The 26379-nt window shown below is 40.9% G+C and overlaps 1 non-coding gene across 1 annotated transcript; it reads right to left on the bottom strand.

Moving 5' to 3' along the window:
- Positions 1-8544: 8544 nt before the first annotated feature.
- Positions 8545-8616, bottom strand: TRNAD-GUC (transfer RNA aspartic acid (anticodon GUC)). Its single transcript has one exon. It is a non-coding gene; the product is annotated as a tRNA-Asp (tRNA).
- Between the last annotated feature and the right edge of the window lie 17763 nt (positions 8617-26379).

The following is a 26379-nucleotide window of genomic DNA, read 5'->3' as shown; positions in this document are numbered from 1 at the left end:
TTTGAAGAGATCTGAACAAAAGATCTCTTAGAGAGATTCTACCCATCCCCACTTGATAAACATGGGAGAGTCACTTATGTTTGAAAACATAAGAACGATCATGAGATGATTGTTGTTTACCCGAACATCTGAGAAATACTTGGAGTATAAAAGATGTCGTCACCCATACAAGTCAGAAGATTGAAGAAAGTCATAAAAGTAATCTTCCGAAAATAAAGATAGGAATCTTTTAGGAAGGACAAATAGATGGAAAAGAGTTTTTCATGCTGGGAGTCGTTACTAAATCTACTAGATAAGAAAATAAAATTAGAACTTGGGAAGTACTGATTTCAGTGGGAGAAACTGATATTATCATAAAAGCTTACGAAAGGGTACGAAAGCAAGATAATAACAAAGCGAAGTGAAAATGAAACTAAACTGTCACCTTAGATCGATCATGGAGATGCACGAATATAAGGGATTAGGATCAAGGTATAAGTATCCTAAGAAGACTTATAAAATTGAGAACGTAAAGGAGTTTACGCGGGTGCTCAAATTTTACAGACTCTTGTTATCCGAAATAAACTTGGTTTACTTCATCATCTAAATTATGGTTTAGAATTTAGACGACAGTCCAAAATGATGGACTGTTCCAGGTAGGTTTATTAGATACGTGATCTAATGAAGGAAACCCTACTAAGTGAACATGGAAGCACACCATCATACGATCCTTGGTCCAGGTCATTAATTGGAGAATAATGACTTAAGAAGACTAGCATGAGTGATTGAAAAGATAACGTTGTTTCTTGGGCTATGGGAATAGGAGTATTCAAGGTCAACTTCATTGGTGTATTGTTGATACACTGGAAACCCGCCAAATGACAGTACTTCAAGAGTTGAAGTTGTGAGTTGTCATAACTCTCATTTAAGCAAATTGGAGAGATTCCTCAAAACATGAGTACTCACTCAATTTATGGAAGGAATGTCAAACTTTCGTACCGTTAAACGCCAGCTGTAAAAAGTGGTTATAAAGGTGGATTACTGGGGGAGACAGGATAGACATGAAATTTAGTGGGAGTACAAGAATGGAAAATATTTTCCTGAGTAAAATCAGGACAAAGTATCTCCGGGCCACTTGATGAGAAACAACTGAAAAATGCATGGCCGTGCTCAAATGGATTAAGAGTTAATCATTTGGATTGGAAGTTGTTCTCGGGATCAAGAGAGTCTGATGAATATGACATATCAGATGAGATACGAAAAAACATGGGAATCGAGCATTGCACTTGTTCTAAGTACAAGTGGGAGACTGAAGGATATATTGCCTCAGTCAGAAGGAATGGTATCCTTCCGAAGGAGTGTCCGTCGACCAAGGTTGCAATGCATACAATTTGGCGAATAGGATCTTAATGACCTTACGCGGAAGATCATTAGTTCGGTCCAATTAGGGGTCGTAATGCTTAGTTAGAAGCCAACTACGATCGTCGGGTAACTTCGGTAATCCGCGGCTAACATAGACCCGATCCTACAAGGGTTGCACATAAGAGTAATGATTTGAACAGAGAGAATTGGCTAGAAAGAGATTGGCAAATAAGTGGATTGGATCCATTATTGATAAGTCCATATTAGTTCGGAGAAGTCCGAAGAGATATAAACATGTCCGGGCCCGAAAGGGAGGCCCGAAGCGGCTTTAGGTGGGCCAGCCATGTGATGGCCGACCAAGGCAAGGAACCGACCATTACATGGCCGGTTAGGCCCATAGTGGGCCGGCCAAGGAAGCCCATAATGGGCTATGTTGGCCGACCACTCAAGGGAACCCTAAAAGAGGGTAATTTTGGAAGTTACCTTATAATTAGGTTTTAGGAATCCTAGTTTGGGTCTAATACCTTTTCTAGGGATTTATATATATACCTAATTAGACAACCTAAAGAGGAGGTCTCGAGTGTTAGACAATTCTCAAAAGGAGAAACTGCCAACTGAAAGAGTTTCAGAATATACATTTCAGAGAGAGAAAAAAAAGGAGTTTTCTCAAGTATCTAGTCAAGAAGAAGGAGTTCTTCATCTCAACCTTCAAGAAGGTCCTAGCTGACTGAAAGGAGGGAGTTCAAGTTATATACTCGATGTCTCAAGTAGAGGAGCTACTCTTGGAGCTCTTATCTTCCGAATACTGGTCGGGATTTAGTTCGTGGGAAAGCGATTAAGAGGTAATCTTCTTTCTATTCTAGTTCATTGATATGTTCATGTATAGATCCTGGAAACTAGTGTTAAACATAGAGATGTTTGAGATTCCGCTAACAACACTAGACAATTAGGTGTATGAGATACCCCTAGAACCCTTCACGTGATTGAAGAAGGGAAGATCATGATAAAGAAGGTGTCTAGGGAAGATAATCCAGCGGATATGTTGATTAAGGCAGTTACAACTTTCAAGTTTAAGCGTTGCTTAAACTTGATTGGGATTTCTAGATGTTGAGCCCTTTGGAGGGTTGGAGCGACAATGACACAGAGGTGTTGAGTTGTGATGGTGGCGGATTAAGTCAAGAGGAGCATATTCAAGTCAAAGTAGAGATTTGTTGAAAGTGTCTTTGATATGGGTTAATATCGAACCTGGTTTACGACCCGCCAACCCACTTCCAAGGCAAGGGTAATTACCTGCGGAATTTTGGACCCGTTAGCTGAGCTGATTACTGAGAGAGGGCTGGTATGTGAAGCAAGGCTCTGAGGCAGAGCTGATCTCCGAGACAGAGCTGAAATACGGAGCTATGCTTATGTTGGTTATTAGTGTTAGCGTATTTATGTGTGATGATGCACAAATTGTCCAGACGTTGACTAACATCAGAGAGTCAAGAACGAACCTGAAGTCCAACGGGCCAACCCGGCTTAAGGTAAACAAAACGACTAAACCCCCTACACCCGGTTGTACTTCTAAAGTTCCAGATGTGAACATGTTGCCTGGTGAGAAGAGTCTCCTGGCGTGCATCCTGATTACTTCTTTTCTATCCTTCGATGCTGCATTCTTTCTGACTATTTCAGTTTTGCGGAGGCTTTCTTGTAGTTGTTTCATCTCCTCTTTTCCTTGTACGCGGTCAACCTTGAGTTGTTCTATTTCAGCCATGAGTTCGGCCACATTGGGAATCAGGTTTTGGGATCCCCGGGGGGGTGTATTCCTCTGAAGACATGTCTGCCTGAAGAGCTTAAAAAAATAATTAGTTTCGAAAAGGTACTTGATGATGTACAAAATGTCCAGACGTTGACTAACATCTGATGAGTCAAGATCGGACCTGAAGTCCATTGGATCAACCTGGCTTAAGGTAGCAGGACAGTTGAGTCGTTGATGGCCCACCCCATATTCCCTAACTGGGAGGTCGGCCAGAGGAAACCAGCCTTGCAAAACGCCCTTGGCATGAACAGATCAGCCCTGGGGTCCTCAAAGGAGTAAGGGGGGGCTTACGTAGGTTCGACCAGTGTCTTACGCCCAGAACTAGGGAGGCTGGAGCGCCAAGCAACCTACCGACTTAATCCCGAAACTTCCAAAGAGATCTCAGTCGGCTACATATTTAGAATTGTTTAAGCTAGTTTGGACTCCACGTATCTAAAGGAGGAAATTTCTCCTTTATAGTTTATCACTTCGGGAAGATATCTACGAAGAATCCTTAAACTTAGGAACTTCCACTTACCAAGATCCGAGATAGACTCTAAGAGAAACCCAACTAAATTTTTCCGACATTGACCTGGTCTATCCGAGGGCCCAAATGGAGTGTTTCCTTGAATTGATTTTAGAAATCATTAAGGAAGAAATGTAACGTGCCATTGTTCCAATGTTTGCAACAGTCTTCGCCTAGAAACTTTCCAGCTTACTGCTCTTCCAAGTCAAGATTGTCATCTTATTCTGGAAGTTTGCAAGATATAACTTTTCAACCTTTTATTTCCTATTGAGAATTTAGCACAAGAACTTTGTGCGATCCAGATCAGCTTATCTGGATTTGATTGGTGACGACCATAGATACTCCTAGTATTTTGGGACGTCGAGGCGAATGCTAATCATGTCCAGTGTGACAAATTTTGTGCCTTAAGCATAACCATGTTTCTCATGCGTGTTTGCTCATCAGAATCCTTTGGATGTTGAAGCTTGCTAAATTGTGTGCCATGAGACTTGGGTAGAAAAACTTTATCTGAATTTTTCACATTAGACTTTTCAAGACCTTTTCTTGAACGAGTCATATCATCTTCTCGATCTATCTCCATAGATCTTTGATGCCCAAAAGCATTTCACCTTTGTGTGTGGTCCTTTTATTCAGTCAGTTTTAAACTGTTTTCAACATCAGAATGTTGTTCTCAATCTCTAGTATGTCGTCTACACACTAGACCAAAGAAAACTTGGTCACTCCCACTAACCTTCTTGAACTTCCTGAATTCAAGATTTATCTTCATTCTCAGAGAAACCAACTCTTGATTACTTTGCAGAATCAAAGATTCCAACTCCTACCCGCCCGCTTGCATCCTTCGATCGATTTTTAAAGCTTGCAATTATCACCAGATTTTAGAAGTGTTAACTTCCTCCAAGATGTGTCACGTAAACATTCTATTTGCTAGTGTTTAATCATTATGGTCTCAAGCGCCGCGACTTGAGAGATGGTCTTTTCATAGTCTAAACCATGAATTTGGTCACCTTGTTTCTTAGTCTTGCTCTGGGAAACATCAACGTTTCCATCCTTGTCTATTTTTCACTTTGAAAAACCTATTTTTACTTAACAAGAACTATTCCTTTAAGGAAATAGATCAAGTTCCAAACTTTATTTGAGACATGGATTCCGTTCTGATCTTATGGCTCCAAGCCATATTTTAGAGTGATTCCGTCATAGCTTTTGTGTAGATTGTTCATTTTCTTCTTCAGCAGGTTTTTAATCCTCTGAGACAGGTCTATGAGTCTTCAAGGCCTATAAAGGGTTTGAACAACTTTGAGACACTCTCAACTTCTTAAGGGCTCTCCTACGAATCTAATTTGAATATTCAGATTCGTACAACACTGTCAGTTTGTTGCTCAGATCGAATTTCTTCGATATATTAAATTTCTCCCACGTGTCTTCTTGGAATAACTCTTATTTTAAGTGAGACACCATCGTGAGTAACAACTATCTTGTTCTCTGATTGTTTGTGGAAGAATCCCCAACATTTTCTTATCGCATAAAGAAATATTTTGTCTGATATGACAACTTGGTTCTCGGTAACCATTTACGGTAGTTTCATATCTCTAGACCTTGAGAAAAGACCTCTTTGGAACCATTCCAACCCCATACTCTTATGGTGTCTTTTCCTCTATCGACAGAATGTGGTTAGGTAGGATAACCGACGATGTTTGAGAATATATCTCCAAAAGTGTTTGGAAGATTGGCCTATACCCATCATTAATCGACTCATGTCTAACATGTTTGATCACTCCCACTTGACTCATGACCCATACGATGTGTTTGCTGGAGAAAGGTGAGAAACTATTTCTCAACTTCTTTGATGGTTATCAAATTCTTGACTCAAATATTCATCATCTCGATCTAATTGAATGACTTATATTTTGTCAAGTGGATTCTGGTTAATTCTAGTTAGTGTGTTAATAGTTTTACATACATCCGTATGTATGAAGACTATTAATTCACTAGTCATATCTTCCTTTCGAAAAGGTGACTTTGTCAAATGGTCCTTTTGAACAAAAATTCACATGTGTCATATGATTTTAAATCATTGGACTAGAAGTCCATACCACTGGATCGTCATCATGTGTCTTATGTCAATTTGACGCAATGACATTGCTAGAGTTGACCGGCTTGAATCCTTTGATTATAGCCTATTGTATCATTGTTAACGCTTTAGGTCTCCTGGAACCGACTTTGTTAATTTAGCACTAACTTAAAACATTAGATGTTTCTAGAAGAACATAGTAACACTTATTAGGTTCTAAGCTAGATCAGTGTCTAAAAGAAGACTTTAATCCAATTCAGCATTCTTTGCAATCACTTGCTTTTGGTCCCTCTTGGATTTTTTTCTCCTTTTAGTCAAGTATGTAATTTCCTTGGGCTCACACTGAGACACACATCCGGTCTTAAATACCTGACGAAGGAAGTCTACTAACCTGCTAGATTAACTTTGTTAACAAAGATGCATGAACCAGAATTCGCAATTCCGTTTATTTTGTCTTCCAGGTACCTAGGGTAGTTTCCTTTAATGGCCTAGTCATTGCTTTAGGAACATTTATACCAACCCTTTGTCCCTATGAATCATAAAGCCTTCTTATATTCTTTTGGTTGCTGAATCTTAAGAACTTGCTTCTTAGATTGAACGTTCCTCAATGTTCTTTTCAGTTGTCCTTACTAATTGAGGTAGCAACGAATTTTAGGAATGGGATATTCTCGGACTTTTTCTTTGTTTCGAATTCGAGAGCGTTTCTCGTATCCTAATCCAATCAAGGAAATAAGTTACGTTTTATTCCTTCTGATGGAATGAACGAGGAAAACTATTTTCTAGCAGTCATATATCCTGGGTGAGTAATGATGGGTCATGAAAATGTCCCATCTGAGTCATTTAATTTAGTCGAGTTAGTTCGTTTCAAGTCTTTATTATAATAAAATGGTTGATTTTCTTGATTAGGTGTCTTTTGCAGAGTTAGGTGTGAAAAACGGTTAAAAACGAGCAAAAGATGCATGAAGGGTATTTTGGTCATTTGGAGTCAAGGACATTCTGGTAATTTGGCCAAGGTCAGTGCGTGGTTGAAAAGTAGAGCTCGAGACGAGTCCATAGGAGAAAACGAAAGTCAAATCGGAGTCCGGACGAAGGAATAAATCAAGGTCAAAGTTGAGTCAAAGAATGTTGACTGGTGGGACACCTTCGGGCATGGTTCTGGCGCGCGGTATACAGGAAGACACGTGGCGCGCTGTGGAGGTTGGTGTATCCAATTCCCGTGTTTGCGCTGTGCAGCGAAATGGATCCTATACGCATGATAGAGTGTAGCGCGCTTACGAGGTTGGTGTATCCACGTTCTAATCTTGACCGTTTGCTTCCGCGCTTACGAGATCGTGCGGCTGCTGACCGTCCCGTCATTAAGCTGTTTACATGTTACCTGAAGCTGTTTATTAGGGTAGTCCCAGACACGTGTCCATCTCTCGTCCCTCTAGATCCGCGCGTTTCAAGATCCGACGGTTTCTGAGTCGTCCCACTTTGTTATGCTACGTCCATTCACACCCTAACGACCAGATTCTCCACCTCCTTCTCCAGCCGACAAGTGTCCCTCTCAATCTGGATTTCAAACCCTAGCCGCCTGGGTTTATCCTTTAAACCCTCCCAAATTCCAAAAGCGACCCTCTCTTTTTCACTTTTTACCAATTTAACCCAACAAAAAACCCTAACCCTATATAATAACTCTTGATCCTCCATTGAAACTTAGACTTGAAAGCCCTCTCAACCTCCTCTTACCTATCCCCTCTTACCTATTTCTTTCTCCAACCTATTTTCTCTACCAAATCAATCTTTTCCATTCTTTTTCCATCTTTCTCTACTACTACTACTTCCTCTCTACCACACTATTATTCTTCCATTAATAGTCATCTCCTTCTTTCTTCCATATTCTTCTATCATCTTTATCCCTTTCATCTCTTCTTTCTAACTTCTTTCTACATCTAATTTCTAATTTCTTCCTTCTCTTTCTTTTTTTTTATTTGGGTGCAATAAAATAGCTATTACTTGGATTTCTTGGAGTAAAGTTCTTGAGCACAAATGGAACAAATCTTTGATAAAATGGAGATACATGAGAATATGGAATTTGAACATTCTTGGTGATTTCTTTCCATTAATTTCTTAGTATTTTCATTTATTTTGCAATGTCAATGAATGTTACTCTAGATTCCATGTATAGTCAACTTAGCAATCTAAGGTTATAAATGAAACCCATTTTGGATCTTTGTAATACTTGTCTTATTTAATTAAATCCTTTGATGTGCTTTAATGTCTATTAATTGTTTATCTATATGGATTAGATTTTCTTTCCATTACTCATGCCTCATAATTAGATATTTCATACTTTCGTTAAGTTGTTAGATGGAGTATGCTTTTTAGATGATGAATAATAGTTAAGCAATCCGAATCTCTATAAGGTAGACAATTAGAGTTAGTAATTACAAAATTGTTTTATCTAGAACATCATCCGGAATCCAAATAGTTCATTATATTGGATCCCGAGTAAATACAAAAGAGATTTAAGTAATTAAGTGCTTGTTTTATAAAGTGAAATTGTGCGGTGGATTTTATAATCTTAGATAGCCTCTCACCTCTCTCTTAGATAGTTTATTTAATTTTATTTGTTTTCTTATTTCTTACAAATCAATCATCAATTCTATAAAGTGGGGTGTGTGTGTTTTAGTCTAAGTAGCTATTGACATCTTGATTATTGGGTTAAACTCGCCTTCAATATCCGAAGTTGCCTACCTATCCCTTGGGACGATTCACGAATTTACTAACATACTATAACTTGACCCCGTATACTTCGGGAATAGACCTATTTTAGGCCTATCAAGTTTTTGGCGCCGCTGCCGGGGATCGAACCCGGGTCACCCGCGTGACAGGCGGGAATACTTACCACTATACTACAACGACAAGTTAGTTCTAAGTTTCATATAATTCTTATATGTTTTATAAGTTTTATTTTGTTCCAATTCCTATTTTATTATATGTTTCATATAATACTACAATATGTTTTACATGTTTTATTAGATGGGACACATAATAATTCTTATATGTTTTACTTCTAAGGCGTGGTTTGTTCCAAGTTTGGGGATGGCGCGAGCTTGACATCAACTTGGAACCTCTTTATACATGAGCCTTGGTAGTATCATCTTTTATCTCCTTCGGTTATGGTAATATCTCTCCACTCTTCTCTTTAGATTGATGTGTCTCTTTATCTTTTGGTGAGTGTATGCTTATGACATTGAGGACAATGTTAGTTTTAAGTTTGGGGATGCGGGATATGACCATATTCAATGCATGACCATGGGTTTCAAAGACAAAAGGGTTCAAATTAGCCAAAATTTGAAATTTTTGAACATTTTGAGTTGATTTGCATGTGATTCTAGTGATAATTTTAAGAATTTTGAGGCATATGTGTCGAGTTGATGAGTTTTGTGATTGCTAATGGCCTTTCCATGAAAGTCGAGTCTTTTAGTGTTTGTGTTGTGCTATGTGAGTGACATCTTAGTGAAGAAGAAACATTTCTAAGAGACCTAAAGTAGTCATTAGTGGGGACTTAACCCATGTGAGAGCTCAAAGCCTAAATTGTCATTTGAGTGTACTCTTCCGCGCCAACTCCGAGTAGAATGAAGAGCTACTCAACCTCGTAACTTATAAAAGAGCTCATTTGATCTCGTGTGCTCAATTTCCTTATCCACTAGGAGTGACATTAGGATAGCGAATTAACCTTGCCCTTGTAGTCCATGAAACTCAATGAGAATGCCAACTAGAGGAAAGCGGATACTCTATCACCATCCATCATCTTATATCCCGAGAATGAAGACATGAGATAAAAGAATGAAGAATGTCAAAAGCAAGTATGAAATGAAAAGTTGATTGCAAGAATAGAGTTGTGTGTGTTGTATTTTGTTTTGGTTGTTTGTATTTGTGTTATGAAAAGAAAATAAAAAAAAAGGAGAAAAAAAACAAGGAAGAAAAAATGAAAAAAAAGTGATATAAAAAAGAAAAAAAAGAAAAAAAAAGTGAAAACAGTGATATTTGTGTATGTTTGAGCATGTGTTAGCTCTTTGGTGTGAGTGATGTGATTGTAAATATATGTTGGTGTTTTTGTTCATGAATAAGTATTTGAAGCAAGAAACAAATGTTGAGTTGCTTAAGAGGTTCTACCATCAAGTAACTCTTTACTGGTCATACTCCTATGACTATTGGTTGATGAATAACACGTTTATGTGTTCAATTCATCATTTGCCTTGAAGTCCAAAACTCTTTTGCTTACTCGTTGAGAATAACCATTTAGACATGTAGACCTCTTCATAAATATACCCGTATTGTCCTAAGGTTAAAGATGACACCCTGCGGAGGCAGACCCACCATCGATGAACAAGGGCTCAACAGATTTCTTAATCTGGGAAGGCTTTACTCGAAATTCTTTTGGGGACTTTTACGTATTTTATCAAGTATGCGCTATTGTGAACTCTAACATAACCATTCATGACTTAACACGTAGAGTATATGTAAGTTTGCGTAAGGAATTAATTAGTTCCTAGTATACCTCTTAAAAAATCTATACTTTTAGGTTACTTCTTGTCCGCCTATGGTTTGTTTGGATTTCTATCCTTGAACCTCCATTGACTACTCCCACTTAAACCATGATCCCATCGTTTGGTTTATCAATGGTTTCTATGACCCTATACTCTAAGTATTATTCGGGCACATACTTGTGCTTAGAAACAAGAATAGATAACTTATTTGAAGGCAATACTGTTCTACGCATTCACATATACATACAGAAATATGACATTTATAAGATAAAATATGTATCCTAAATTCGTTCCCCTTGTTCAATCACGTGCTTGATAAAGTGATACCTGACGTCAATGTGTTTAGTTCTTTCGTGATTCATTTGATTTTTAGGCAAATGAATAGCACTTTGGTTGTCGCACTAGACCTCTGTCACCTCCTGCTTCAGGCCTAAATTTCGAACTAAACCACTCAACCATATTGCCTCATTCACTGCCTCTGTTGCTGCCATGTACTCTGCTTCGGTTGTAGACAGCTCTACCACCTACAGCAGCACTACTCTCCATGCTAATGGCACTCCCGCAGATGTGAACGTGTAGCCCGTCAGCGACCTATGTCGTAAACCAAACCAAGCTCCGCAGTTCCTCCTAGATACCGCAATATCCATTTCACAGCCTGCCAATGACCTCTCCCAGGTCTTCCCATGTATCTGCTTACTACACTAATAGTATGTGAAATATCAAGCATTGTGCACACCATAGCATACATAATGCTACCTACTGCATTTGCATAAGGCACCCAAGACATGTACTCCATCTCGTCATCAGTTGTTTGTGACAATTCACCCAAAAGCTTGAAGTGTGCTGCCAATGGAGTACAGACAGGTTTTGCCTCAGTCATACCAAAACGTTCAACACCTTCTCGATGTACGTTTTCTGAGACAAGAACAGTTTTCCAGCAGATCTGTCTCTTCGTATCTCCATGCCCGATATCTTCCTTGAGGCACCCAAGTCTTTCATCTCAAACCCACCCTGTAACTGATCCTTTAACATGTGGGTTTCCGACATATCCTTGCAAGCTATCAGCATGTCATCTACATACAGAAGTAGATACACGTAAGAAGCATCCTATAGTTTCTTGTAGTACACACAACTATCATACCTGCTTCGGTCATAGCCGTTTTTAACCATAAACGTGTCAAAACGCATATACCACTGCCTAGGAGACTGTTTCAGTCCATACAAAGACTTCTTCAGAAAACATGTCTGGTATTCTTTCTTGAGAATTTCAAACCCCTCTTGCTGACGCATATAGATTTGCTTTTCCAGCTCTCCATGTAAGAACGCAGTCTTAACATCAAGTTGCTCCAGTTCCATATCATACAAAACAACCATAGCAAGTATCACTCTAATAGAGCTATGTTTAACAACAGGAGAAAATACCTAATTGAAGTTTATCCCTTCTCGCTGTGTAAACCCCTTAGCTAGTAACCGTGCTTTGTAACGTGCATCTTCCACCCTTGGGTTTCCTTCTTCTTCTTGAAAACCCATTGCTACCAACAATCTTCTGACCCTTAGGTTGTTCGGCTAATTCCCAGGCCCGGTTCTTCCTAAGAGACTCAATCTCCTCATTCATGGCAAGAGACCACTGCCTAGATTCATCACTCCTCATAGCTTCTTCGTAGGTGCATGGCTCACTAAGTGCAAATGCAACCATATCTGCCATCCCATACCTTTCCGGTGCCCGGATGTCCCTCCTTCCCCTATTCCTCGCAAAACTGTAATGAACCAGCTCTGGTTCATCTTCCTCAGCTTGCTCATTTATCTGAGGCCGAACCTCTCCCGGAGTGTCTATCTCAAACTCCACCTGCTCCCTATGATCGTCCTGCTCCACCTGTTTACCAACACCCTCTCGAGCATCTATAGGCGTTACCTTCTGAGTTACCAAGGCTAACTCATCAAAAGTAACATCTCTACTTATGAGAAACTTCTTCGATTTTCCATCTGGATTCCACAACCGATAACCCTTAACTTCAGGCTCATACCCAAGAAATACACATTTCTTAGCCCTCAGATCAAGTTTATCTTCTTTAACATGTGCATAAGCCGGAAAACCAAAGATCCTCAAGTTATCATAATTACCAGGATAACCAGACCATACCTCATTAGGAGTTTTATAGTCAATAGATCTACAGGGTGAAATATTTACCAGATACGCTGTCGGTTTAATTCTTTAGCCAAGAACACCTCCGGCAGCCCTGCATTTGAAAGCATACAACGAGCTCTTTCCAATAAACTTCTGTTCATACGTTCCGCCACCCCATTCTATTGTGGGGTCTTTCTAACCGTATGGTGTTGCTGATGTCAAAAATTGGCTCCCGGTAAAATAAGCATGAAAAAAAGAGTTGATGCAACCTCCGTTATGATAGAATATTCTGTTTAGAGAGAGGAGATTCCTTTGTACAGCTATGCTTCTTTGCTCCTTGCTTCCTGCTTCAGCTCCTGACTTCTTGTCCAGCTCCTGATTCCTTGCTCCAACTCCAGATGCCTTGCTCATGTTCGTCTGTTCCCGAGGGGGGAAAACCTGCAAAGGGTTCGAAAACCGCTCCGACGCTCAAGACAGTCAGGGTGCTTTTTGCAGTAAAAGAATGAATATTGATTGATCCTTTTGAGGGGCGAGTTATGAGAACTCTATTTTGGGGGGGTGATCCTTCTGGTGTGAAGGGATCTTATTTTTAGGAGAGATGGTGTGTTTGTTCTCCAGACGATGTGGGGGGCCTTTTATAGGCGAAGGTAAGCCGACTGTCCTTAGTGGCGGTGGTGAGGCGGTGGCCGTCAAACCGTAATAGAAGTTATCTCTTTTGTGTATCTAGGGTTTCTCTTCGAGTCTATCCCGGATCTTTGATAAGTGAAAGTTCTGAAGTTCAAGGATACTTCGTCGATATCTTGCCGGAGTGGTAGACTCTAAAGGAGAAGTTTCCTCCTTTAGATACTGCTGAGTCCAACCGGGCTTAAACACTTCAAGATGCCTAACCGACTGAGATCTTTTTGGAGAGTTCGGGATTAGGTTCTTAGGGCTGATATCTTCCCAGTTCTGGGCGTAAGATATGGGCTGAACCTGTGGAGACCCCCTTTGTTCCTTTAGAGATCCTAGGGCTGATCTATCCATGTCAAGGGCGTTTTGTGCAGAGCTGGTTTCTTCTGGCCAGCCTCCCGGTTGTGAGAATGTGTGGTGGATCATGGGTTTTAGCCGTCCTGCTACCTTAAGCCGAGCTGTTCCGAGAGACTTCTAGTCTGATCTTTGACTCTTCAGACGTTAGTCAACGTCCGGACATTTTATGCATCATCATGCGTCCCGCCACTCCTTAGTTGAAAGTAGATAGACTTCTAGTGTGCTTTACTTTGAAGGCCAGAAGTCAAAAGTACTACTGATGTGGCGTGAAAATGCCACATTTAGGTCACTTAACTTTGATGAGTTAGTTCTTTTCGAGTTTTATTTCTAATTATTTATGTGTTTTTATTGCTAGGTAGTTTATTTGTGGTTTGGCGTGTAATTCGGAATAAAGAGAGCGAATTATCACATTTTCATCTTATGCGGCAATAGGGAAGAAAAGAGCACCAGGGGTATTTTGGTCAAAATCAGAAGTCAAACAACAAGCGAAATCAATGACGAGTCCGACGGTGAAAACGGAAGTTGATTCGGAGTTCGGACGGGGAAGTTATGAAAGAAAGAAGCCAAGGTCTTTTCTTGAAGGCACTTCCCTTGGTTTTAATGTAGAGACAAGATGGAGGCACCTCTTGATTTCTAAATCAAACCCAAAACCAAGCCCAAAGCCCACATAAACCAAAGAAGAAGAAAAGATTGGAAAATATATGGGCACCCTCTTTATGGTTCAAAGTCAAGTTTGAGTCAAAGTCTTGACCTAGGGTTTTAGTAGTAAAGGGTTACTATTCATCATCTTCTTCATCAACCAAGAACTAAGAAGCAAGAGAGAGGAAAAAGAGGCTAGGGTTGTGCTAGGGTTTATTCTTGGAGATTCAAAAGGGTTGAGAGCTAGAAAGAGAGAAGGAATAAGGAGGAGGGTCGGCCAAGCATAGGCCGGCCAGCACACTAGGCCGGCCTAGCTTGGCCGGCCGAGCAGCAGCCCGAGCTGCAATACGAGCAGCAGCTCGGGGCTGCTGCAATACGGGACGACATAGGGTAGCTCGGGACGCGACCACGGTAGCAGCAACAGAAGCGACATACAGAAGCGACCAGCAGCTGCTCCGGCGCGACAGCAGCTCGGGTGGAAGCTTCCCATGACCGGATCTTCACGGAGCTGCTGCTCACTTCACGGGAAGCTACCAAGATACGGCTGCAGAAGCTTCCAAGCACGGGACGGCTCGGGACAGTGGTTTCTTGGCCCGGATCTAAGTGTTTTGGCAGGGAACTCCATGATTTTGGCCGGATCTTGAAGCTTCTTTGGCTGGATTTTTTCATGCCTTTCCGGCCACTTTCTTGGCCGGAAAACTTAGGGCTTTTACTTCCCATGTCATGGTCTTGCTTCCCATATGGTTTGATTTCATTTTGGACAAGAAATTTCTTGAGGGAGAAAGCTAGGGTTAGCTTTAATGGAGGTTGTGTTCTAAATGGAGAAGATGATGGTGGTCGCTATGGGGAACCCAAAAAATTGCTAAGGGGAGATCGGCTGCAACTAAAAACTCATATTTTCCGACGATCTTAGCCTCGAACCACATGAAAAAGGGGGATTCTCTTATCATTTTCTTTCTATTTCTTATTCAATCACCATGTTTAGCTAACTTTAGTGTGTCGATTATATGAGATGAAATGTGACGAATTCGTGATTATGTTTAATATGATTTGATGTTTGATTATGACTTGATGTTCATTTAATTCGATTATCGTTTTGATCGTATTTTCATGTGTCTTGTCAAGCACTTCGCATAGTTAATAGACGAAACGAAGTATTCGATATCGATCGTAGTCTAAGTCATATTTTCATGTGTCTTGTCATGCACTTCACATAGTTAGGCGACTAGACAACACTTTCGTTGACTCGGGATTAACCTATTATGATGTTTGTTTGACTAAGTATGATCTCCGGATATACGTAGTGCTTATAGACATCACCTCAGGAGTCGAACATCGGTTATACTTCGAACATTAGATCGGACCATACATAGTTGTAGGTTTATCATTACAAATTCCCGGGCATCAACACCTCTCTCACTTATATATCTCCCGACTCTTGTTGCCTCTCGACTCTTGCTCCTCCGACACTTCTCTCAAATCTCTCTCGCCCGTTTACTTTGATAGTTAATTTAGTTTTACTCGCTTTCTTCTTTTGTTACTCTTTCGATCAAAACCCCCGTTTACCTTTGTTCTTCCCCTTTTTAGTCTAAGTTCATTTGTAATATCTAGACCGAGGGATAAGACCCTTCGATATCCAAACTACCTTCCTATCCTTGGATCGATCCCGGCTTTGCCGGATTACTACTTGATACCTCCGCTTGGGTGTGCAACCTTTTCGGGTGCATCAAGTTTTTGGCGCCGCTGCCGGGGATAGGTTTAGTAGTTTAGATATCGTTTACGTGTTTTGTTCATTAGTTTAGTGTTATTTGGTTACTTGGACGTTTATTTTCTTTGTTTTTTTAGTTTCTTTTTAATCCTTGTTTTCTTTGAGGTACTCATCCAAGGAGCTTTAAAGGACGAAAGCAAACAAGTTTGGGGATAAAAAGGTAGAGACAAGAAAAGGGAAGAGGATCCAATTGTGGTAACAAACGCCACCTCTAGTATCGTTCCCTAACCTTTACCTATTTGAGCGGCTTAAGTGCATTTGCATCTTGTCTATTATTGATAGTTATAGTCGAATTGAACACTTGTGATTGCTTGCATTTTTTTAATTGTGCTTCAATGGAAGTTAATGGGAATGATAGTTGGAATGATGGGTATGAGGTTCATCGACCACTTAGAAATCTTAGGGACTAACTTGAACCTAATATGGCTAGCATACCTTCATGCATCATATTTCCGAGTAATGTGTGTAATTTAGACATAAACCCTGAGATTATTCCATTACTTCCTATATTTCGAGGCTTAGAGAATGAAGATCCATATTTTCATTTGAGAGAGTTCGATGAGACTTGCTCGATACTCCCAATCAATGGAGAACTTGAGGGAATCGCTAAGCTCAAATTATTTCCGTTTTCATTAAAAGAAAAGTCGAAGATATGGTTTCATTCTTTAAGGCCTAGGACTATAAGAAGTTGGGATGAGATGACTAGGGTGTTTTTGAAAAAGTTCTTTCTCGCTCATCGAACCACCACCTTAAGAAGAGAAATTATGAACTTTGAGCAAGACAAAGAGGAGACCTTCTTTAGGTGTTGGGAGAGATTTAAAGACCTCCTTTTCGCATGTCCACATCATAACTACGAAACATGGAGGGTGATCGGATTCTTTTACGATGACTTGACTTCCAAAATGAAACACTTCGTGGAAGTTATGTGCAACGGAGAGTTTATGAGTAAAAGTCCAAATGAAGCTTGGGAGTATCTCGACCTCTTAGCGGACAAGGTCCAAGATTGGGACACACCCGTTAAGAGTGACGAAGATATAGCCGAAGGAGACCATTACTCAAAAGGAGGCATATGCTTTTTCAAGGAAAATGGGGAAGTACATGATAAAATTTTCAACGTGTCTCGGAAAGAATTTACAGATAGTGATTTAGTAATTGATAGTGTTTGTACCATTTGTGCAAGTCGAGAACACCTAACAGGTGAATGCCCTACTATTTCTCTTTGTCGAGATGTCTCATTAGGATGCACAAATGTCGTAGACACGTATATGAAGGCCGTAGGTTCAAGGAGTAATGCCTTTACAAATGATTATGAGAATCTTCAAGAGCCTTAGTTGGTTTCACTTATGCATCTCATCATTTTATGAGGTAGAAACTCAGATTAGCCAAAACACCTTGCACGCCCTTAAAGAGATGGAAGCAAAATTGAAAGACATCGAGAAAGGGGTTTCACAACCCCAAACTCCAACAAATCCTAAGGGTACAGGTGAGGGTAATACACCTAGTGTTAATGTTAAGTCCAACTCCATTCTCGAAAGTGATGAAATGATTAACTTAGAGACTCCCATGACGGTAGACATACCCGAGGATCGTACGATTTTTGAGAATGGTGGTGGGCATAACGAGGTTTTTCAGTCGAAATCTGAGTTTAAACTAGTTGATAGACCTAAATTCTCATTCTCTCAACAATTATTGCCTACCTGAGATATATATATGCTTGCACCGGTAGTTCAAAGGTACAATACTATTAATGCTCAGGAGGACCATAACAACATGACTAGTTTGATTCCTGAGACCTTTGTAGATCATTTTGGTGAAATGCATGCCCCCTCTGTTACTTTATCAAACTTTGTTGCCTTGTCATCATCCAAGTTTGGGGATGACCTCTTACTTTTTGCCGTCTCACGTATAAACCCATACCATTACATTGTTGTGAGACAGTTCTTACCAGTTAAAACTTTCGTATGGGTAGACCCCCAAATATTTCGTCATTTGTTATATGATTGGTTGGTCTATTGAGATGGGTTTGATGTTTGTGGGTATCATCTCTAGAAACCCTCCACGAGACCTAACTCGTGCTCTTGTTAAAGCAAGAGAATCAATGACTAATTGCATGGTTCGATGCAATCGAGTGATCCTGCGTGAGTGGTCATTTTTATGAGGTCATGCTTATGCTTCATTCTTATGTTTTATATTGATGTGTTAGGAGTGTTTCTCACTTTGTATACTTTTGGGACGTGGTTCGTTCCAAGTTTGGGGATGGCGATGGGCTTATCATTAACTTGGAACTCGAATACACAAGTCTTGGTAGTATAAATTTTTATCTCCGTCGGCTCCGGTATTATCCTTCCACTCTTCTCTTTAACTTATTGTACCTCTTATCTTTTGGTGAGTATATGCTTAGAACATTGAGGACAATGTTAGTTTTAAGTTTGGGGATGGGGATACGACCATTTAGTCGCATGACATCATGACCTTAGATGTCAAAAGACAAGAGGATTCAACAAATTGACTAAATTTGAAAATTTTTGGGTAGATTTGGTATGACTCTAGTGGTATTCTTGAGTATGTTGATGCATGTGGTTCTTTCTTGATAAATCTTATGCATGCTCTTAGTCTTTTCATGAATGTTAAGTCCTTTGGTGTTGGTGTCTTATCATGTGAGTATCATCTTAAAGAAGAAGGAACACTTCTAAGTGACCTAAAATAGTCATTAGTGGAGACTTAAACCTATGTGAGATATCTGAGACTTTCTATTGCTTTTGAGTGTACTCTTCCGTGCTAACTCCGAGTAGAATGAAGAGCTACTCAACTTCGCAACTTTCAAAAGAGCTTAGACGATCTCATGAGCTCAACTTTCTTAGCCAATGGGAGTAACATCAGGATAGCGAATAAACCTCACTCTTGTAGTCCATGAAACCCAATAATGGTGTCAACTTTAGGGAAACAGATATTTCACCCATTCATTCATCATACTATTTCTGAGAATGAAGGCATGAGAAGTAAAGAAGAAATAATGTGAAAGCAAAATGTGAAAGTAAAGGTGATTTGTTGAGAATACTAGTTGTATTTTTATTTTGGTGTTTGGATATGTGTACAAAAAATAAAAGAAAAAGTGAAAAAGTGAAAAAGAAAGAAAAAAAAAAAGAAAAAGAGAAAAGAAAGGAAAAAAAGAAAAGAAAAAAGAAAAAAAGGAAGAAAGTTTGTTTATATGTGTTATTTTGTGTTTGTGTAAGTGTTATGAAAATAAAGTATTCAATGCAAGAAGTTAAGTTTAAAGGTTGTTTGAGTGTTCTTTTATCGTTGAAGGCGTCGACATTCTCGGGATTTCATCATCTTTCATTCCATCACTTGTATCCGTTGACCTTTAGGAGACATTATTAGAGGGTAGAGTGGGTGAGAAGAGTGAGTGAGCTTCCTCATTTCGTTAGTGGTTATTTCCATTCCTAAGAGATCATTTCGTTTTATAACTTGTTATCTTCATTTAATTTTGTATGTGTTGAGTTTACTTCATTCCATACTCACACATGAGAGTAAACCATCATGATTCGTTTTTGAGTGATTTCATGTTTAAGAGCGTATGACCGTGAGGCCAAAGTCGAGGCAAAATGTGCTATGATAGGAAACAAGGTTTTGTTACTTTAACCTTGGATGATACTCATGATGATGGGATACTTACATTTGATTATAAAACTATTAGTGAGGAGATTCTTAACATGCTTTTGTGTTTATTGGTTTGATTCATATGTTTGACATACTTTAGTCTCTCACTTGTTTATCATCACCTTATTTGCATCGATAGATGAACTCTTTTGTCCCTTGGAATCTAGAACTTTGTGGGTGTATTAACTGGAAACCCTCACGAGACAAAACTCGTCCTTTAGGGGTAACCTAAGGGTTTAAAGGCTTGTTGCATACGCTAAATGCAACCGGGAGTCCTCCGAAAGTGAGCTAGGTTTACTTTATTGTCTTGTTTTGTTTGTTTGCTCGAGGACTAGCAAATTCTAAGTTTGGGGATGTTGATGTGGCGTGAACATGCCACATTTAGGTCACTTAACTTTGATGAGTTAGTTCTTTTCGAGTTTTATTTCTAATTATTTATGTGTTTTTATTGCTAGGTAGTTTATTTGTGGTTTGGCGTGTAATTCGGAATAAAGAGAGCGAATTATCACATTTTCATCTTATGCGGCAATAGGGAAGAAAAGAGCACCAGGGGTATTTTGGTCATTTTGGTCAAAATCAGAAGTCAAACAACAAGTGAAGTCAATGACGAGTCCGACGGTGAAAACGGAAGTTGATTCGGAGTTCGGACGGGGAAGTTATGAAAGAAAGAAGCCAAGGTCTTTTCTTGAAGGCACTTCCCTTGGTTTTAATGTAGAGACAAGATGGAGGCACCTCTTGATTTCTAAATTAAGCCCAAAACCAAGCCCAAAGCCCACATAAACCAAAGAAGAAGAAAAGAGTTGAAAATATATGGGCACCCTCTTTATGGTTCAAAGTCAAGTTTGAGTCAAAGTCTTGACATAGGGTTTTTGTAGTAAAGGGTTACTATTCATCATCTTCTTCATCAACCAAGAACTAAGAAGCAAGAGAGAGGAAAAAGAGGCTAGGGTTGTGCTAGGGTTTATTCTTGGAGATTCAAAAGGGTTGAGAGCTAGAAAGAGAGAAGGAAGAAGGAGGAGGGCCGGCCAGCACACTAGGCCGGCCTAGCTTGGCCGGCCGAGCAGCAGCCCGAGCTGCAATACGAGCAGCAGCTCGGGGCTGCTGCAATACGGGACGGCATAGGGTAGCTCGGGACGCGACCACGGTAGCAGCAGCAGAAGCGACCAGCAGCTGCTCCGGCGCGACAACAGCTCGGGTGAAAGCTTCCCATGACCGGATCTTCACGGAGCTGCTGCTCGCTTCACGGGAAGCTACCAAGATGCGGCTGCAGAAGCTTCCAAGCACGGGACGGCTCGGGACAGTGGTTTCTTGGCCGGATCTCACCATTTTGGCCGGATTTTGACCATCCTTTGGCCAGAATTTTATAGGGTTCCGGCAACCTTCTTGATCCGGAACCTTAGGGCTTTTACTCCCCATGTCTTGATCTAGCTTCTCATGTGGTTTGATTTCATTTTGGGCTAGAAATTGCTAGAGAGAGAAAGCTAGGGTTTAGCTTCAATGGAGTTTGTGATAAATGGAGAAGATGATGGTGGTCGCTATGGGGAACCCAGAAAATTGCTAAGGGGAGATCGGCTGCACCTTAAAGACTCATATTTTCCGACGATCTTAGCCTCGAACCACATCGAAAAAGGGGGATTCTCTCATCATTTCCTTTCCATTTCTTATTCAATCACCATGTTTAGCTAGCTTTAGTGTGTCGATTATATTAGATGAAATGTGATGAATTCGTGATTATGTTTAATATGAATGATGTTTTAATTATAAATTGATGTTCATACATTTCGATTATCGTTTTGATCGTATTTTCATGTGTCTTGTCAAGCACTTCGCATAGTTAATAGACGAAACGAAGTATTCGATATCGATCGTAGTCTAAGTCATAATTTCATGTGTTTTGTCATGCACTTCACATAGTTAGGCGACTAGACGATACTTTCGATGACTCGGGATTAACCGCTTTAGACGTTTGTTTGACTAAGTATGATCTCCGGATATACGTAGTACTTACAGACATCTACTTTAGGAGTCGAAGATCGATTATACTTTGAAACATTAGATCGGACTACATATAGTCGTACGTTTATCATTATGGATCCTCGGACTTCGACATCTCTTATTGCTTATTCATCATAACCCCCCATTTATCCTTGTTTTTTTTTAGCCTAAGTTAGTATTTGACATCTAAACCGAGGGATAAGACCCGTCGATATCTAAACTACCTTCCTATCCTTGGATCGATCCCGGCTTTGCCGGATTACTACTTGATACCTCCGCTTGGGTGTGCAACCTTTTCGGGTGCATCAACTACCTGTCCCAGAGCTGTACCGTTGAGCTCTTTGGGCCTTACCTAGACCATGGCAGTTTGGTGGAGTTTTGTCTTACTGTCAGTACTCCAGAGCGGATTGATGTTCATGAATTGGAGATTTACTTTGACTAGGTGTTAGCTCTGCTAGAGCTGATCCGACTGTGTTCTGACACGTAGCTTATTATTCTAGGGAACGTTTCGCCTTCTGCGCAAGCAATTGATTCTTTTCCATGCGTGATTTTATGATGTCATAGATTCAATTTTCATGCGTGATTTTACGAGGCACGCCTCTTTGAAATCTACGGAAGCCTCTTTGGTAACCGCGGTTCTTGAGCTGTTTGCACGTCCTAGTTATCATTCCGATGAGTGTTTTCGAGGCGCGTCTGGTCTGTCGCCTTTAATGCTTCTTATCTGTTTCTGAGAGGTCTCTTGGTTATCCTCTTACTATAAATAGCCTGCTTTTGCCTCCTAATTCTTCATTACCGAAAAGTTTTAAAAAATATCTCGGCTGTTCTTTCCTTCTGTTGTTGTTTCGTCATTTCTTCTTGTTTACTTCCCAAAGGTTCGGGATGAGGCCCCTGTTTGGGTTCATGCCAAGAGTTTGCTTTGATGAATGTTTCTTCGTAATGACCGTGATAAAGGATGGGTTTCTTCATAATGGGCGTGATAATTTCACGCGCTGTTATGTTTGAGCTCAAAGGAGGGTGAGGCTTGTCAGTACTGCCTTCCGCCTGGGTGCTAAGGGCAGGGTGATGATGCCCAGATGGCTTCTTCGTCCTTAACTGCATCTGCTTTTCTTCTCTCAAACTCCATGACGACTCTTTTTGCAGTCTCTCATGTTTTTTGATATGTTTTCGTTTCCCTCAACAATTGGGGCTTTTTGTAATTTCTTCTGTAATAGACCCAAATGCCAGTGGTGGTTTTGGGTGTCATTTTCTGTAATTTCTTCTGTAATAGCTTCTTCTTATGAATTAATAAAGAATTACATTTTCTTCATTACTTTTGTGCTTTCCATTATTTCTAATGTTTGGGTCCGCTAGTTTCCCACGACTGCTTGTCGCGACTCTTCGTTGATCTCGCCCTATCATCATGGCCCTTTTTGCCTTATAAATTGATGTTTAAGGCAAGAATAATTTTTTCAAATCTCACCATGTCTCTTTTAATGGTTAGTCGAACTCTTTCTGGTAGTTATGTTAGGGTTGCCTTCCACATGGTTCTGAATCGTGATGACTTTTCCATTGAGCACTTCTGCATGGAAGTGGCTGGCGAGGGTTTTGTTGACGTCCTTCGTCCGCGCGATCTTAAGGGTGACAATTACCTTTCTACCCTCAGTTCCTCCATGCCACTTTATCCTCTAGTTTATTCTCTGACTGGTACTACCAGTACTTCAAAACCTGCTCTTTTTTCTGCTGTGAGTTTTCTGGTTCGTCGCCGTGGAGGTGGTCGCCTTTTGACCATCATGATCAGGGCTTCGGTGGATATTGGCGGTCCTTCATCCTCTTCCTCTGGCAAATAAGAGCTTGCCACCAAACTGTATTTTCCTGTTTTCTTAAATATGTAATTAAAAAGTTAATGTAATTAGCCCTATACTCACTAATGCAATTTTTCTTAGGCTTACTGCGCATGCTCCGAATGATCGCTCCTGCAAAAGAAATAATTTCAGACCTAGTTTAACATGCCCTAAGCTTACTATTTCCTTCTGCAAAATAGAACCCGAATTAGCCCTGCGTAAAAAGTTTTGAATAGTGTTAGAGTTTTTTGCTCTGCCCATGTTTGTCTATACCAAAGCTGTCTTCGCATAACTAGTTTCGCCAGGACTCCTCCTTAGACCTCTGGTCGTGGCTTTCGCTACCAGAGAAGGTTTCATCAGCTTGAGCTTGGCAAGTTTCACTAGGACTTCTCCTTAAACCTCTGGTCGTTGCTTTCGCTACCAGAGCTGGTTTCGGTTGCTTGAGCAAAACTAGTTTTGTCAAGACTTCTCTTTAGGCCTCTGGTCGTGGCTCTCGCTGCCGGAGCTGGTTTCGCTAGCTAGAGCTTGGCTAGTTTAACTAGGACTTTTCCTTAAACCTCCGGTTGTTGCTTTCGCTACCAAAGTTGGTTTCGCCAGCTTGAGCTTGGCTAGTTTAACTAGGACTTCTCCTTAAACCTCTGGTCGTGGCTTTCGCTACCAGAGCTGGTTTCACCAGCTTTAGCTTGGCTAGTTTAACTAATATTTCTCCTTAGGGCCCTCGGTCGTTGCCATAGCTATCGAGGCTGTCCTGTCCCTTTTCGTAACTTTCGCTAGCAAGGCTGTTTTCGTCGGCTTGAGCTCGACTTGTTTTCACCGGGACTCCTCCCGTGCTCTCAGTTGTGGCCTTAGCTACCAGAGTTGTCTTCCTCATTTTAAGCATGAATAGTTTTGCAAGGACTTCTCCTTATACCCCCGGTCACCTTCATCGGGGCGGTAGTTTTATCTAGGACTTCTCCTTGGGGATCCACATGGACCACGTTTCACTCGAGTAAAGGGTTGAGTTTGGCTAGGCTCCTCCTTGTGAGGCCTCGGGTCGCAGCCGTAGCTAACGGAGCTACCTCCTTTGTCGGCTTGAGCTGATAAGTGTAACTAGGACTTCTTCTTGGGACCTTGGTGAGGGGTCGGTTTTTGCTCGAGCAAAGTTCAGTTTAACTAGGACTGCTCCTTAGGGCCCTCGGTTGTCGCCGTAGCTACGGAGGCTATCCTGTCCCTGATCGTGGCTTTCGCTTAGCAGGGTTTTTTAAATTAGGGCCCTTGGTCGCTGCTCTCACCTATCAAGGCTGCCTTTTGGCCCCTGGTCGTGGCTTTCGCTGTCAGGGCTACCTGCTCGATTCAGAACAAGATGAGTTTTAATTAGGACTCCTCCTATTATAGTGTCTTGTGTTAAAAAATATTTTTATTTTATAAGGTAAAATATGTAGCTACTAATGCTACTTCTTTTGTCTAATGGCTTTATTCAAAAAAAAAGGGAAAGATAGTAGGGGTAGTGATCACTTTAGTTTTTCAGCTCTGCATATATGCCGTCGGGTCATCGTAGAACACTTTGTCTCCTCCAATTGTGACTGGATTCACTTCTTCTTGTTCGCAGCCCTGGGCGGCGACGAGATAGCATTCCCAGGCTATTTTCTGATCTCCCCTGACTGTTTCGATGAGATTCATTCCCGGAATTGGGAACTTCATCGTAAGGTGGTTCATGGAAACTATTGCTCCTGACTCCCTCAGGAAGTTTCTGCCTAATATGACGATTGCGAAGTTTAGCATTATCGCCTTTGCTGATTCTCCTTCGCCAATTAGTACTGGCAGGGTCGTTATTCCGTCTGTTTCGACCTGATTGTTTCCGAATCCTGTCAAGCAAGATTTAAAAGATTTGAGATGGCGTTCGCTTACCCCGAGTTTTTGGAAGCACGCTCGGCTCATGACCTCCGTGGAGCTCCCTATATCGACTAGAATGCGTCCTATCCTACAATTCGCAACTACAACTGTTATTACCAGCGGATCTGCGTGTGAAGTTATTACCCCGATCAGATCGTCGTCTGTAAAGACAATGGGTGGAGTTTCCACGACAGGCTTGATTAGAAAGACCGACTGGATTTTTGCTTCGTTGGCGTATCTGCGCTGCTCGCCTTAGGTTGCTCATCCGAGGGTAGGTCCTCCTGCTATGGTATTGGTATTCGTAGGGTCGTTGTTCTTTATGGATGTATTTATCCAGATCTCCTTTTCTTACCACCTCCTCAATCAGATTTTTGAGGTGCCGACAGTCGTCGGTCTTGTGGTCGTAGCCTCTGGGAAAGGCACATCACACAGTCATATCTTAGGAACCGAACCCTCCTCGGTCGTCATTGGGTTTGGGCAATTCAGTCTTTCCTTTCGCTACTAGTACCTGCAAGATTTCCTCCCTCCCTTTCATCTGGGGGGTGTATGTTGCGAAGTCAGCCCTGGGCCTCCTGCCTCGCTCTCGTTCCCTCGGTAACCTGACTTCCTCCCCTTCTCTTTTTCGGTGGCGTTCACTTTCATAAGGAATATTGGCCAAGTCCTTCATTCGTAAATAATTCTCCACTTACCTGATAAACTGTTGCAACCTTTCTATTCGATCTGCGAGGCTGCCTGGCTTTCCCCCCGAGATATCTTTGATGACACTCGTTTTCGCAAAATTTCATGCCATTGTCAATCCTCAAGCATTTGATCGACTTTCCAGTCTGCTTTTCGATCAAGGCCTTCCACTGCTTGAACTTGACGAATGTCTTATCTTTGCGTTTCAGTATGTAAACCCATACTTTCCTAGAAAAATCATCTATGGAGGTTAACATGTATCTACCCACACTATGTGAGCTGACCCGAGAGGGACCCAAAGATTTGAATGGATGTAATCCAGAGTTCCTTTGGTATTATGAACCGCTATACTGAACTTTACCCGACATTGCTTCCCGAAGACGCAATGTTAACAGAATTCCAGTTTTCCAACCTTCTGATCACAGAATAAACCCTGCTTGCTAAGTATAGCCATCCCCCTTTCACTCATATGTCCTAACCGCATATGTCATAGCTTGGTAGTCTCGACTTCCTTGTCTGATGATGATACCATCACAGATCCGGTAACAG

This window comes from Eschscholzia californica, unplaced genomic scaffold, assembly GCF_041429995.1.
Source record: "Eschscholzia californica isolate CP2 unplaced genomic scaffold, dmEscCali1.0.p SCAF_1, whole genome shotgun sequence".
Classification (NCBI taxonomy): Eukaryota; Viridiplantae; Streptophyta; class Magnoliopsida; order Ranunculales; family Papaveraceae; genus Eschscholzia; species Eschscholzia californica.
The sequence above is the reverse complement of the archived record's forward strand: the minus strand, read 5'-3'. Positions and strand labels throughout refer to the sequence as shown.